The sequence below is a fragment of the Mya arenaria genome, chromosome 9 (assembly GCF_026914265.1).
Source record: "Mya arenaria isolate MELC-2E11 chromosome 9, ASM2691426v1".
Lineage (NCBI taxonomy): Eukaryota > Metazoa > Mollusca > Bivalvia > Myida > Myidae > Mya > Mya arenaria.
This window is the reverse complement of record NC_069130.1, coordinates 5,519,841-5,536,227: the sequence shown is the minus strand read 5'-3', so window position 1 is coordinate 5,536,227 and position 16,387 is coordinate 5,519,841. Positions and strand designations below refer to the sequence as shown.

General features: G+C 35.6%; 1 pseudogene; it reads right to left on the bottom strand.

Moving 5' to 3' along the window:
* Positions 1-279: 279 nt before the first annotated feature.
* On the bottom strand, positions 280-14,282 carry LOC128246925 (uncharacterized; annotated as a pseudogene).
* Positions 14,283-16,387: the final 2,105 nt, after the last annotated feature.

The window sequence follows — 16,387 nt, the reverse complement described above, 5'->3', positions numbered from 1 at the left end:
ATCATTGGACAGACAGTCGAATGCTTTTGAAAAGTTCTTTAGAACTGCACATACAAGTGTGTTCTGATCAAGGGTTTTTTTCCCTGTAAGTATAACTTTATTATTATTATTATTATTATTATTATTATTATTATTATTATTATTATTATTATTATTTGGAAACTCCTTTTCGGGAGGATACACTATTCAATTTTCCCAAAGCGACTATTTGGCTTTTGACGTGAAGTGATATCTTATAATAATTTGTGCCTTACTAGTATTTTGAAATGGCATAAAAAAGTAAATTCATCATTTATTGATGGCAAACACTGGAGTTGATAATTCAAACAAAAATAACCATACTTTATGTACACAATCTTCGTCGGCTTAGAGACCTACATGCCTCACACACTGAGATTCTGAGTTATGCGGCGTTTAAAGTCTGCTCAAAATGCCATGTTGTCATTACAAAAACGTTTTAGCCGCAAAAATAAATTTTATATAAGGTGAAGGCACACTATAACATTTTCATCAAACGTCATCGACGCTATGGCCGTTCGTTTTAAAATAAAGCGCCAGATAATAACTTTCATATAATCAGTCAGAAGATGTGTACAGAAAACTGCACCACACAAGTGTTATTTTCCCTTGCTGATTTGATCACAGTTTCTAATCATCAAATGGGAAAACATCCTGCACTATATCTCTGATCATGTCACGGTTTTCTTGGATAACAGCGTCCATTTCCTTCTGAATCTTGTGCAACACTTTTTTCCGAACCTGGCGAGCATCTTTCTTTAATTTTTGAAATTATAATTTACAATTACATAAAAATTCATCTGTAAATGTTTAAAGCATTATCTGGGGATTAAGCGATGATTTAATTTTGTCGAAATTCATTTGTGTGCCTCCAATGGTGACCTTTAACGGTTTTCAAAAGTCGACTAACAAAATATTTTATTTCCTTAGAATATTTGCACTTAGCGTATAGGAGAACCTTGTACTTGAATGGAATCGGTGAAAACGCAAAAATTGAAATGTTTAAACTTGAGAAATCAAAAACATGGGTATAATATATATTCTGTTGATGATGTTATAGAAGCTATTCCTGGGCAAAATATTTATCGATGTTAAATATACTTATTGTATAATTTTAACATGAATGACATATCATAATAAAAACGATAGCATTATTTATTCAAAATGATAACATATCATTCTATTTGGAAAACGCCTGTGGCTAGTACCAAAGGCAGTTTGCTAATGCATCAGCTATATCATAACAGCGCTCGGCAACTGTCCAAGGCTAAAATTAAGCCGCCTCTCTGAAAGAGCTTCTCAAAAACACGCCACATTTTCCATATGACATGATCATACGTACTCGGTTCAATCCTTGTGTTCACTATTTTCCTCGGTTACCTCAATGTATATTTAAAAGATGAGAGTAATTGCATAAAACATGCGTTTTTTCCATACAACTTGCTCTCAGGTCAACATCTGTAATACTAGTATAAATTTACAAGAGGGCATTTCTTACCGCCACCCTGACAGGCCATATACAAGGCTGCCCATACAGAGCCACTGAATAGCTCGCTTGGCAAGGGAAACTCGTGACCAATGTGCAGAACACTTCCAAACATTTGGTAACCATGGCGATACACATCCTGAAATGTAGGGCATAAAGCCATATGGTCATTTCTTATTATCCAATGAGAAAACCAAACTATTTTTATGCGCTTTTTGGCATCAAAAACTCCAATACTTCCAAACAATGAGTGTCTATCAATTCATAAACATGCAAGCTTTATATCTTCTTGCTTATTACAAAAATAACTTATTGTTTTTAATAAGATTACTTTTTAATTCAAACACTAGTAAAACAATTCACATGGAAATGGAACAAACAGTCCTAACCTGCATCCAATTGCCGATGTTGACACAGCGTATACTCGGCCGGATCTCCATGGCCTGGTAGTGCTTCTCATCCCAGCGACCTATCACCATGACAACGAGTGCAAGGAACTCGTTTCTGTCACGTTGAGGTTCCGTTGCCAGTTCAGCAGCAGGAAGTAGCGGAGAATGTAGACAATGAAACCGTTTTTACCCCCATGGCGCTCGAACCAGTATACAGCCTCACCTGGGGACATTCATGTAGGAGGAACTCATAATAATGAAATACAAGTACAAGTTTCAACTTGCAATGATTCGACAAGTAACTTGCATTTGAAATAATGCCTAGTCGACCTATCTGAGTATTCAGCCCAGGACAAACAGATGCTTGTAAAACATTAAACGAGGGTGGACTTACCATTAAACCAGTCAATAATTGACACAACTGTGGTTTCATACAGTAATACCAAACTAAAAAATCATTTACGATTAATAAAAAATTCATTGTGAGCATGCTTGGTTGCATTTTGCAACATATTTTTTGCGAAAATTCTAATTTTATAACACCGAAAAAATATTTTTACTTTGTTTTTGTAAAACATCAGACTTGTTGATTTTATTGATACTTCTGTGATAAAAGTATTTTTTGCATTTATGAATGGAGCCTCATTATGGCCCCATTTCAGGCAGCAAAACACTTTCTACCCCTTTCTTGATGCGACCAGATGCGGTGAAAAGTTTGGAGATTCTCTAATGTTCTGTCCGGCTTGATCTTATGGAGGAGAGGGGCACGACCACCGTCTATTGCTATCACCTAAGTCATATTGAGAATGGTCAAAATAGCATTTATCAGTGAATACAGATATGAACAGTCGAGCCCCCTTGGCTTAAATTTCCTTGGCTTAAATTCCTCGTTAGCTCGAAATGGATGTAAAGGTCCGATTGCTTTGCATTCACGCTTGGCTCGATTTTTTTTTGAGGCTCGCGGTATTTTGCCGGTTCCTTGGATTTCGAGCCAGCGGGGTTTGACTGTTATAATACATGGATGATTGATATGCAGAAAAGTTTAGAATATTAGGTACAGATGAACCTTGTGAAAGGCTTCAATTACTTTAACTTGGGGTTAAATATTATAAGCTCTGCGTTTGTTTTAATCTGTTTCATTATTATGTCAATACAAGTACAACAAACAATGTTGCTATCAGATGTTGCTTTCTGTTTTTAAGTTGCTGTGCATAAGATTACATGCTGGGGCTGAGAGATCATATACATTAAGCTTTCTTTATGTTAAATTAAAGTATGCTTAATATAAAATGTGAGTAATAAGGAGAAGAGTTTCATTGGCTAAACTCACAAATGCACATTGAATTGTTTAACATAGAGCTTTGGTCAGAAGAGCATTATATATTTTCTTAGAGTATCGTTCAACAGATTGGGTTTTGTATTAAAGTGATGTTTCTGGTTATTTTCAAGGACATTTTATTATTTTTAAGCCAATTTGTCATTAACCCATGATATCGATCATAAACATAGGCGCTATAATTAAATGCCTTCATACATGTTGTGATTAGTTAGAAAAACATTGGATTGCAAGTACAACTTACCTGAGCTTCACTAAGTTCCGATGGACTACGGCCATGTTCATTGACCAGCTGCTCCTCCATCGGAAGGACAATGCGGTATAGGTAAGCGCGTAGCGGTGTGAGCGCACGTTCCGCACAAGTGTCTTTGTGTTCCAGTAACATGTGGTACCAGTAGAAGTTGTTGTGCATGCTCATGATGTTGCAAGGATACTGGCCAGAGCGAATCTTTTCCTCTATCATCTTGAAAATTAGTTCAACTCATTTTAAAGGGGCTGTACTCCGTATGATGAAATAGCGGAAAAAAAGAGAAAATTGTTCGAAAACTGACCTAAACGTGTTATCGATGAGTACAATGCATTGAAACTTACTAACTGACGTGCCATAAATATAAAAAATAAAATATTTTACAATTAATTTATTTTCGCAGTTTTTACGTATTTTCTATTAAAAAAGATTACTAGGTATGTCTAACTAGTAGAATTCATTCCTTATGCGTGATTTGCTAGTCGATGTTATCACGTGATATTACCGAGTTAGGTATATAGCTTAAATATTCCAACCGTGTAGGGTAAGCATTCGTAACACAGTGGATACAACACTAAGCTTCAGTTTTGGCGACACCGGTTCAAACCCGGTCTCCGACTTTTTACATTTTTTTTTACAATTATGATATTAAAGAGTAAAACATTTTATTAATCAGAAAATATAATTTTGGTGCCAAACTAGTGTACAATCCCTTTAAAATCAATCACCCAAGTTATATTTTTCAATACACCAAATGACCATTTGAACCATAATAATTAATAGATGTACAACAAAATCAAATATATTAGTAAACTACCTTCAGGGCAACGCTTATAAGCCAACAAGATCACTGGAAGTACATATCTGACAATCGAGGTTTGAAAAGCGAACACGTTCCATTTGACATGACTTTAAGAACCGGATAGAACCTTTATGGTTGTATCCATAGTAACGCTTGTCTTATAATATATTAATTAAGGGGCATTAATCAACATGCTTCAGCCAGAGTGATGGGACTTTCAGCACATATCTTATCAGAGTGAAGTTTGATACATGATACATGTAGATTACAACATGAAAAATATAAATGCATTTGACGATGCCTACTACTGTTACTCTGTTGTGACACTATGACCATGAAAATACATCGCCTGCAACCGAATGTAAGTCCATTTAGACTGCATTGAGCACATGCTACCTCATTTGTAAAGCTATTACTTTCACAACTCTTAGACCAATCCTCACCAAAGAAAAGTCTCCCTTATCGGGACATTTGTCTGGTTCTCCTCTTAGGTTGTAGAAGTTCCTGCTGTGGATAACGGCCTGCCGGAATCCAGGATCCATTTCCTACATTTAGGTTACATAACATAATTGACTTAATCATCTTCGATCGTTTATGCCGTGTAAACAGTTTTGAATGTCTTTTTAAGATAAACCTTGGCCATACAATAGACAACTGTTAAAGCAAGAGTGAATGGTATTCCTTCTCATTGCATACAGAGTACATATTATTACATATTTTCACCGGTTACATGTACTAAGTAGCATGGTAAGGTCGAAGACAGCTTTTGAGTAATTGCCAAAGTTTACAAAAAATGCACCAGAAACTATATTTGACAAAAAACACGGAAAATACACAGGTTAAAAATAAGATTTTTGAGTTAAAAATACACACCATGCACTTAGCCAAGTACCAATGCTGCTCAGCATTTTGGTTCGTTTGGATCCAATGTGCAAAGCTCTGTATGCCAGGTCTTCCCTGGACATCAATATTATAGCTGAATTTCCCGTTGTTTAAATAAGTGCCATGGCGGATATACTTTTGCATATATGGTCTTGTGTAGTCGTTACCAGCAACGATACTCATTTCTACTAGAAGTCCGTGTTTTTCCAACTGAAAATAATGTATCCGAACCGGTGTTTCAATTATAACTGAAGTCAAGTTTCAAATATTTCATATACATCCCATATATAATCAACAGAATAACAAAAATATTCGTGGACTAGATTGCTTTGTATATTACATTGTTTAACTCAATATAAAACAGTGTTTTTCAGTTTAAAAGAAACGCTACAATGGATAGTTTAAATACAATACTTCTAACATCTGTGCAATATGTGTGTAAAAAGAGGAATTTTAATATAGATCCAAATGATCACAATGTATTACACATATGTGTATATAAAGTATGTTTGTGATAGCCGGCGTCTGTGTAAGCGTTCAAAAAATGCAAAAGTGGTAATTGGAAGGTTGCTTTACACAATGACCAGATAAGTATGATAGAACATTCATGTTAAAAAAGCAAACCTTATCAACAGCTACATACTTACATTCAGCATGTCCATGACATTCTCTGTAGAAATGACCTTAACTATTAACTTCCGTGGTTTCTCTGGTAACTCACGTGGCTCTCGAAGTTGAAGGTCATTCTCAATGTCAAACAGATCATCTGGAATCAGCCTACTTCCTTTAAATACGCAAAAGTCAGAGTCATTGCTCAGTATTGCAAATGCCATGGGGCTGTCTCTTAAAGCTCGGATGATGAGTAAATCTGCTTCTCCCACAGGTGATTGATGTATCTCACAATCACACGACCTCAAGGTAGCCATAAGCTGGTCATTCAGGAGCACTGGGTTAATGTTTGTGTCCCAGGACATGTCGCGTATGTCAGTCTTTTGCCGCAAAACATTAAGAATCTGAGACATCCTCTCGATTTCCTTATATGTCTCTCTTTCCAGGTGTCAAATTTTTGCCTTAAAACCTCAATAGAGCTTCCTTTCTCACCATCAATGTAAAACACTAGATGAATATCAAGAGACTTAAGGTCATTCACTAACTTTGTGACATAGTTGTGCAGTGTTTCATACTCCCCGCCGAGAATACGCAAGAAATAATTGCCACGCAGCTTACTTAAACCTTTCCAAAATTTTAACAGAATGTGATGCTTGAATGAGTTGAAGTCTACAATCAGTTCAAGTCCACCAGCTGCTGAGCCACTTGAACTAGATCATACGTATCAGTGCATGCGTCCGCGTCTTCCAAACATGTACTCAGCAAACCCAGGACACCCATTGTATTAAATAGTCCATACCCCTGTTGTTAAAATTCAGGTATTTAAAGTTTCTGTTCACTCTGAAAGTAATCAACACCTGTTGTTAAGTGTTACATATATATATGTGATGTGTATGAAGAAACTAAACAACATGTTTAACCCGTCGTCCTGCTGATTTCTACTGAAACTCACGTATACCGACAATTTATGAAAATATGTAAATTTTGCCGTTTTGTTAGGGAAAGTGGTGTTCGACATGGTGACCATTTAAATTTATACCTTTACTATCTTGACATATATAGTTCTCTGTGGACGGTGGTCGTTTCTACCTATAATGCTCTCTGGGCAACATCAAGTTGTTGGGTTTTTTTCCATTTCAAATCGAACAGTAAGACGCAGGGAGTGGAAATAACCAGGGTAATTGGAGCCAAACTAGCACTAGAATGATATGTTGGAACATATCGGTCAATGTAAGTTCAACTTAAAACACTCAAGAATATCGAAAATATATAAAGCTTATTGTAATACATGTATATTCATGCTCACAGTGTAAGCTACTAAGATTTAATATTATCGTCCAAAAATTGGTTTTGTTGCCGGACTACAGCAAGCTAGGCTAGAAGTCGTGCACGATTACGAATGGAACGAATCAAATCCTTTTAACCAAAAACTCGGAGGATGTGACACGCATTATGGAAACGGAAGTAAGGGCGACCCAGAAGTACAAGTGGACACAGGGAGGAGGTCAAGTGTACAGTCACTGCAAAAAAAACAGTATGCCGGAAAAGTTGGTTAAGTTCTGTTGCAGAAAAAGACACACTGAATCCGCTGATGAAAGTTCACCCGCACACAACTTCACGGTGGCGAGAGTTTTTTTGTGATTACAATATAGAATATATTGTAAAAAAATGGTAAACCTGCCATTTAAAACATTGTCTTCACATGCGGTACTGAAGAATCCGTCTGCTCTTAAAAATATGGATTGCGTAAGGAAAGAAATCTGTAAAACTAAGATCGGAACTACAGTTTGGGTATATAAATCCGCATTTTTGGGGATTAATTTTTTTTAGAGTAATTTTGGGTCCAATCATTTCACTGCAGTTTCTTTTCTATAGATCGTCAAAATTTGACTCTAACATGTACGAATAGTTCTTCAACAGCCTTTAAGTAAATGTTATAGAGTTCAGCTTTTGCAATCTTCAGAAAACAGCGAGGGTGTACCAGCTCTTTTTTCTTTAGATCGTCAAAATTTGACCATAACATTTAATGCATTCGAAAGAATCGATGTACGTTAAATTAATGATCAGAAATTTTCAAAAATCCTCGATTGGCATTGGCCTATATCACAATAACTGTAAACTAAAATTCACAAATGTACCAAATTCAAAGTACATTGAAACCTGATTTCAAGATACCTAAGCAAACATAATACCTCCCCACTGAGCGCAATTTTGTCAGGGATATTTGGATAACTGGATAAATAAGCTGCTTTGTCCTGATATCAATAGGGATTAGCTAATGAGAAAACAATCTCCACGTCAACTTTAAGTTATGTCGATGCAGGTATTGTCAAGTTATCAGTCAGACAATATTTTTGCGTTCAAATTCATTATGACCTTGATTTTTGACACTTATAAAGCCAAATGCAATAGGGTTATCCATTTATCACACCCAACCTACATGTCTAGTTTGAGGACCATAGGTCTATGCAATGTCTAGTTACCACTCGGCTTTTCACATTTAAGATCACTATGACTTTGACCTTTGACCTGATGACCACATACTCAATACCAACCTTAATGTCAGGATTAAGGCCAATGGTTGCAGGTATTGTCAAGTTATCACTCGGACAATCGTTTCTCGTTATAGGTCACTGTTACCTTGATCTTTTACCCGAAAACCTCAAAACCAATGTCGGTCATCTAAAGATCAAACATAACCTTCAAGTCAAGTTTGAGGACACAAGGTGTAGACATTGGGACAAATTTTCGCGCACAATGTCACTGTAACCTTTACATTTGACCCGATCACCTTAAAGTTCATCCGGGTCATCTTTGTCATTTTAAGGTCCAGAAGTCCAGACATTGTTGAGTTAGCACAAGGCCAAGCTCTTGCATTCAAGGTCACTGTGACCTTGACCGTTTAGCGGATGACCTCAAAATCAATAAGGGTCATTTTCTGGTCAAGCCCAACAACCTAATCAAGTTTGGGGACCACAGATGTTGGTATTGTCGAGTTATCACTCGGACATTGTTTTTGTCTACCGACCGACCTACCGAACTACCGACAGACCGAATGAACGAACAACCGACCAATCGACCGAGCAACATGTGCAATGCAATATACCCCTCTTTTCGAAGGGGGGGACTAAAGGACATTCCTAGTATTTTCGAACCTAAAATCCATGTTATAGTATCCATAATATATATATATATATATATATATATATATATAAACATACTAAATAGTATAGAGAATATAAAATCATGAACCGTTTTTTTTTCAAATATTTCTGTCTGACATAAAACAGAAGGATCCAAATACAGAGAAGATTTACATTAATGTCAACAATGCTGTTTAACAAGGGCATGCAAGCAATACACTTTAAATAAACAACACAATCATCTAAAGCTTTAACACGAAATAATGAAGGACTCTCAGCCTCCATCTGGTACACCCACTTGCCATATCTTTTTGATGGTTTACGGACTCTGATTGGTTTGTTGGGGTGTACCTCAGATAGACTGTATGTTTCTTAAATAAATGGAATGTTATGAATATCTATTATTGCTGGTGTAGAATCGTATATCCCTCTGTCAGACTGCTGCGACTGTTGCATCTATTGTTGGGCTTGGTCACGAGATGGAGTTACATTCAGATGAGAAATTTCTTCGCCCTGAAAATGGCGCAGCTAGCGCGTGCCTCGTAAAATTATCGTTATTACTAGGATACGCTTAACCTCCCTTGGACCTTTCTAAAGTCAAAATATCTATACAAACAAGTTCCATAGGGATAGTTGTTGTAATTTTACTTATTCAGCTCCACGTATTGGAGACTTCCTGCCTAAATAATATCCACAGTTTTCTACCAAGAAGTTTACATTCTTTTTAATCCCTGACCAGTTAAACCGTTGCCTTGCTAACCACAACGCTTTACCAGAATGCCCTGCATCATCATGTATACCTCCTATAAAAAACAAAAACAAAAAAGCATTGGTTACATGGCTGACGGTCTTGTGTAGAAAAAGAAATTATTGTATCTTTTGCCTGTTCTTTCTTCCAGTCAATTTTTATCATAGTGTTAATATTGTCATTATCGACAATGTCCTCTGTCAGAACCTGTAGAAATATAAGATAAAAGTGGTATATCTGTAAAAGCAGCTACACAGACAGCTTGAACAAGATTGAACTTCTGGAATTCTATCAGCGTCTGCATAAAACGTGCCTGGCTTGTAACACAATGAACATTGTAGTTTGCTAGAGCTGCAACCCATCTGTAACTGACCACATCCAACTTTCCTGTAATGCGAACATATGGCAAAGGATTATTTTCAGGCACTACTTCAAGAGTATTACCTGACAGATAATCATTGAATTTTTCTGTAACATACTATTTCAGAGCAAAAACAGTTGTTGTTTTATGCGCAGGATATCGCAATTCACTTGACTTCAAATTTCAACTAGCATAAGCTCTGTACCATCATCCTGTTTCTCGTACAGGATGGCACCTAAGCGAGATCCGGAAATATCAATATGCAGGATAAATGACTTAGAAAATCTGCAAAGGACAAAACATGAGCATTTACAGCTTTTTGACAAGAATGTCAAATACTAACTGTTGTTCATAACCCAGACTGGACACTACTTCTGTGCCTTTACTTTTCGTTTCGTTAATGCGTTTAAATGTTAACAATCCAGGCGTAGTTTGGCGTAGTTAGGAACACACTCCTAAATATTGTCTCAACTCTTTTACATGCTTTTGTATCGGCCACTTCTAAAAAGCTACAATCTTCTCTGAATCGGTATGAACTCCTTTAGCTGAAATAATGTGTACTAAATAAGAAGTAAAAGACATAGGTGACGCACTTTTGGAGAGTTTCAACTTCAATTCAGTGTTTGATTTTACTAATTCCAAACGCTTGGCATCCTCTTCAGTTTCTGGAAGAAAAGAATATCACGTATGAAAACTAAACACTCTCTTAGCGCAACCATTGTCGATTGAACCTGTGGAAAACCATGTATCCGGTTAACCAATACTTGTTGGAAAGAGTTGCTCTTTGGACAAACTATCAGTTGATTATAACAGCAAGATCTGCACCTATCTCTTCAATTGGTGTAGAACTAGGTAATTCAGAGGCCAACTGTTCAACTACATCACCGTTGGATAACTAGCAAACCGTAACTTAACGTCTCATATGTGTTGGCTTTGCAGACATAATTCATACTTCGATAACAATTCCAGCAAATGACCCAGACTGCTTTACAAGCCTAGGAAAGACAGTATACATAGGATTACCTAAGTCGGCATTTTAAGTAATTACTTTTAGTCAACATTTCTAGCAACAAATGTCAAAATTGACGTTTGAAGTGGTTTGAAGTGGAGTTTGATAGGCCTCATAGTCGTTTTACCAAGCAACTGTACATCATACGAAGTATCTACTGCCAACTGCCATGCCTCAGTTAATCCATCAGAGGAGCTATTATGGAACAAACGAATCACACTAGTACCAAGAATGTCTGGACAAGAGCTACTGAGCTTGTTACCATGGACTTCCAGCAATGGAAAATATAAAGGAGTATCCTAAAAATTCAAAGACAATTTACATTCAGTGTAACCTAAATAATCAATATTTGCATCAACTCGAGACTCTACAATGGTTTCATAACTGGTTTGTTTGACAGTTCATCAAGTGAATTCTATAGAAACAATAAAATACTGGCATCTGAAATATCAGTCAAAATTTCAGACCTGACCCAATTAATCATAATCATAGTATGGAAAGATTCGCCAGACGGGAAAAATGACCTTCAATTTCTCAAGCCTCTGAACACAACAAAAGCGGTTACATACCTGATATTTAGTGAGTTTGGGCCTTACCGTCTTAGTTTCAACCATAGAAATATTATTTTTTTTAAAGATTTTTTAAAATGATAACACCTATTATCCAAAAATATTCTCAAATGCTTAAGCACCCTCAGCATGAAGAACCAAACGATGTGTTGACTCAAAGGTCTTCACACTGTAAAACAAATATTTAACACAAACAAAAACAACAGGAAATTACATTCAAACATAATCTGTAATTAAAATTGTTAGCCAAACATGTGCAGTGAATACTTTTAGTATTGGTTGAAACTATTTTAGTATTACCCTAAATCTTCACTGCCACAGCACAACTCCCTTTTTATTGTGTGTGTACTATATCATTCATATAACACAAACACAAAATGAAAACAAATTAACATGCAAACATATATAGCTCAAATTTGTGATACAGTTTTTAACAAAAGCAAGTGTTTACCAAAAATATCATATGTATCAGCAATTGATATAATTATTACACATGTGGAGTTAGAAAGAAAAATACTCCTAAGCAATTCGATCACGATGCTCAGATCAAAGTGCGTTTTAAATATCAAAACGAACGTATAATTTACCTGGATTTTCATAACAATAAAAAAACAAATAACATTATTCAAGCAGTTTAGTATTAATGGTTATCCAATGAGCGAAGCACAAGATAAACCAATACTGCAAATACAATACATTTTAAAATTACAAAATAAACGATATTAATATGGTTTCACGTCAAAATCTGACCCGAAAAGAATTTGTTTGACTTAGAGTTGGAAGTATGCCAAAATGCTAATATCTATTTATGACTTGAAATAGTAGAAAAAACCGTTTTTGTACACGCACACACTCATCCATGTGAACAGTAGACAGCACAATAAATGAACCACTCACTTCTCATTCACACTTCACATGTTGAGAAAAACAAATCTGATCTTTCTTGATATTTATCTTAAGGGATTGAAAATTGATAAAAAAAAATATATTATTAAACTTAGGTACTCTTATTTTAGCGAAAATAAACCTAAGCGTCGAATTTAAGTTAACAATTCGCAATAAAATATTTCTATTTTCGCCAGACTTAAAAAAAAATATCACCTGATTTCGAAATCGGGATATATTTTATTTTCTAATAGCAAAGAAATCTATTTAATTACAAACTTTTCTTATCTTTCCATTTGGAAAATAAAACTTATCTTTCTATTTTAGCCAAAAATCTTAATTCGTCTTATTATTTGTTGCATTTAAGTGCCACCCATATTCATCCAAATCAAGCAATAGAAAAAGCCTTACCAGTTTTGACGAAAATTACAGCGAAAATTACCCGGTATTGATTTTCCGTATGTACAGCGTAAACCTTTCAATATCAACACGGAAACAGCTAATGTTTTCTGGCAAAATTACGGGGAATATACCTGTCCAAATATACCTGAGTAAACACAACTTAAGACAGGTAGACACGCGACAATCTGAATCGACAGGTCGTCACTGAGCAAAATGGCGGCACCCTGTACGCCGATATTCAATACTGTCGGTACCTGGGTAGACGAACAAAAGACTTTTATTTACTCGGTTGTGTAATCATTGAAGAATGAAAGCTTTTTGAAACCCGTTATGGTTATAATCTGTGGGTCTCAAATTTCTTAATTAGTGCAAATGTGAAACAAAAAAGAAGTTTCCATTATTTTCCAAAACTGAGAGACCATGACCGTTAAACGACTAAAAAACTCTCCGAGGATTGTCGACGTTAATACCTGGTTAACATTATCATAAACGAGCTTCCGTCCATATCGCAGATACGTTGTGGCCATTCTCATTCGGGTTCGTAAAATTTGACGATGAGATATTAACAGTAATTTCTAAAGTATTCTCTGCCGGCTAATGGAGTATGACAGACTGATAGCAGGATTATTAGATAACCTATGGTTTTTTTCATTTAACATTTGGGAAGGATGGCAAAAAAACACATTAAAGTTTATGAGCCACAGTCTGAAAAACAACTCACGCTTACATTAAGTGTTGTTTTATTTTCAGTTTAATTGAGTGTTTAGTCGTAAATGACCCCAACAATTTATGAAGGCCCCATGACACATGGAGGTAGGGACAACAATGGCCCCCCATTTGTTAAAGTCAACGAAAAAACCCTGCTTGCGTTTACAAAGACTACACTTTAATGTTAGTTGTAATCGAAAATAAACCTTAGCGTCGTATTTAAGTTAACAATTCGCAATAAAATATTTCTATTTTCGCCAAAGACTTAAAAAATAAAATATCACATTATTTCGAAATCGGGATATATTTTTTTATCTTTCCTCGTTGGAAAATAAAACTAATTCTTCTATTTTAGCCAAAAATCTTAATTTCACGAAATTATCTATTTATTTGTTGCATTTAAGTGCCACCAATATTTATCCAAATCAAGCAATAGAAACAGTCTTACCAGTTTTGACGAAAATTACAGCAAAATAAATACCCGGTATTAATTTCCGAATGTACAGCATAAACATTTCAGTACCAACACGGAAACAGCCAGTGTGTTCGGGTTAATATCCGGGGAATATACCTTTTCAAAGTAAACACAACTTAAGACAGGTAGACACGCGACAATCTGAATCGACAGGTCGTCACTGAGCAAAATGGCGGCACCCTGTACGCCGATATTCAATACTGTCGGTACCTGGGTAGACGAACAAAAGACTTTTATTTACTCGATTGTGTAATCATTGAAGAATTAAAGCTTTTTGAAACCCGTTATGGTTATAATCTGTGGGTCTCAGATTTCTTAATTAGTGCAAATGTGAAACAAAAAAGAAGTTTCCATTATTTTCCAAAACTGAGAGACCATGACCGTTAAACGACTAAAAAACTCTCCGAGGATTGTCGACGTTAATACCTGGTTAACATTATCATAAACGAGCTTCCGTCCATATCGCAGATACGTTGTGGCCATTCTCATTCGGGTTCGTAAAATTTGACGATGAGATATTAACAGTAATTTCTAAAGTATTCTCTGCCGGCTAATGGAGTATGACAGACTGATAGCAGGATTATTAGATAACCTATGGGTTTTTTTCATTTAACATTTGGGAAGGATGGCAAAAAAACACATTAAAGTTTATGAGCCACAGTCTGAAAAACAACTCACGCTTACATTAAGTGTTGTTTTATTTTCAGTTTAATTGAGTGTTTAGTCGTAAATGACCCCAACAATTTATGAAGGCCCCATGACACATGGAGGTAGGGACAACAATGGCCCCCCATTTGTTAAAGTCAACGAAAAAACCCTGCTTGCGTTTACAAAGACTACACTTTAATGTTAGTTGTAATCGAAAATAAACCTTAGCGTCGTATTTAAGTTAACAATTCGCAATAAAATATTTCTATTTTCGCCAAAGACTTAAAAAATAAAATATCACATTATTTCGAAATCGGGATATATTTTTTTATCTTTCCTCGTTGGAAAATAAAACTAATTCTTCTATTTTAGCCAAAAATCTTAATTTCACGAAATTATCTATTTATTTGTTGCATTTAAGTGCCACCAATATTTATCCAAATCAAGCAATAGAAACAGTCTTACCAGTTTTGACGAAAATTACAGCAAAAAAATACCCGGTATTAATTTCCGAATGTACAGCATAAACATTTCAGTACCAACACGGAAACAGCCAGTGGGTTCGGGTTAATATCCGGGGAATATACCTTTTCAAAGTAAACACAACTTAAGACAGTTAGACACGCGTCAATCTGAATCGACAGGTCGACACTTAGCAAAATGGCGGCACCCTGTACGCCGATATTCAATACTGTCGGTACCTAGGTAGAAGAACAAAAGACTTTTATTTACTCGATTGTGTAATCATTGAAGAATTAAAGCTTTTTGAAACCCGTTATGGTTCGGGTTCGTAGAATTTGACGTTGAGCCATAAACAGTATTTTCTAAAGTATTCTCTGCCGGCTATTGGAGTATGTCAGCCTGATAGCCTGATTATTAGATAACTTATGGGTTTTTTTTTTCATTTAACATCTGGGAAGGATGGCGAAAAACACATTAAAGTTTATGAGCCACAGTCTGAAAAACAATTCACGCATACATTATGTGTTTTTTTCCAGTTTAAATGAGTGTTAAATCGTAAATGGCCCTAACAATTTATGAAGGACCCAATACACGTGGAGCTAGGGACAACAATGACCCCATTTCTCAAAGTCAATGAAAACCCTGCTTGCGTTCACAAAGACTTAACTATATTGTTCATTGTAATTTTGTTGATTTCAGTTATAATATTTCTTTATTCATTTATAATATATTCTTTGATTTTCTGGTACTATAGATAGTTTTGTTCGCTTTCAGGCCAACTGCAGGTCTATATCACAGATCAAACCCAGAGAGGGTCCCATCATTAAAGCTGAGGACACCCTTACAAATATGAAAAAAATGCTCTAACATACAGAAACAGAAATGAAAGGGTGTGATGTTTTGTTGTTAACAATTAAACTCAAAACACAATGTTTTTACACCCACACCCACATATATATATATATATATATATATATATATATATATATATATATATATATATATATATATATAGTGTTGTGTGTGTGTGTGTGTGTGTGTGTGTGTGTGTAAAACATTTATAGAATATGTTATATTTGTATATATATTGTACACGTGTATACATGTTTAAATGCCACTGAGAACATTTCCTAGAGCACTTGCAATATAGATCGATGGCAATTAGAGACAGTGCAGTGCACAAGCACCATTATCCTAGCATGTATATA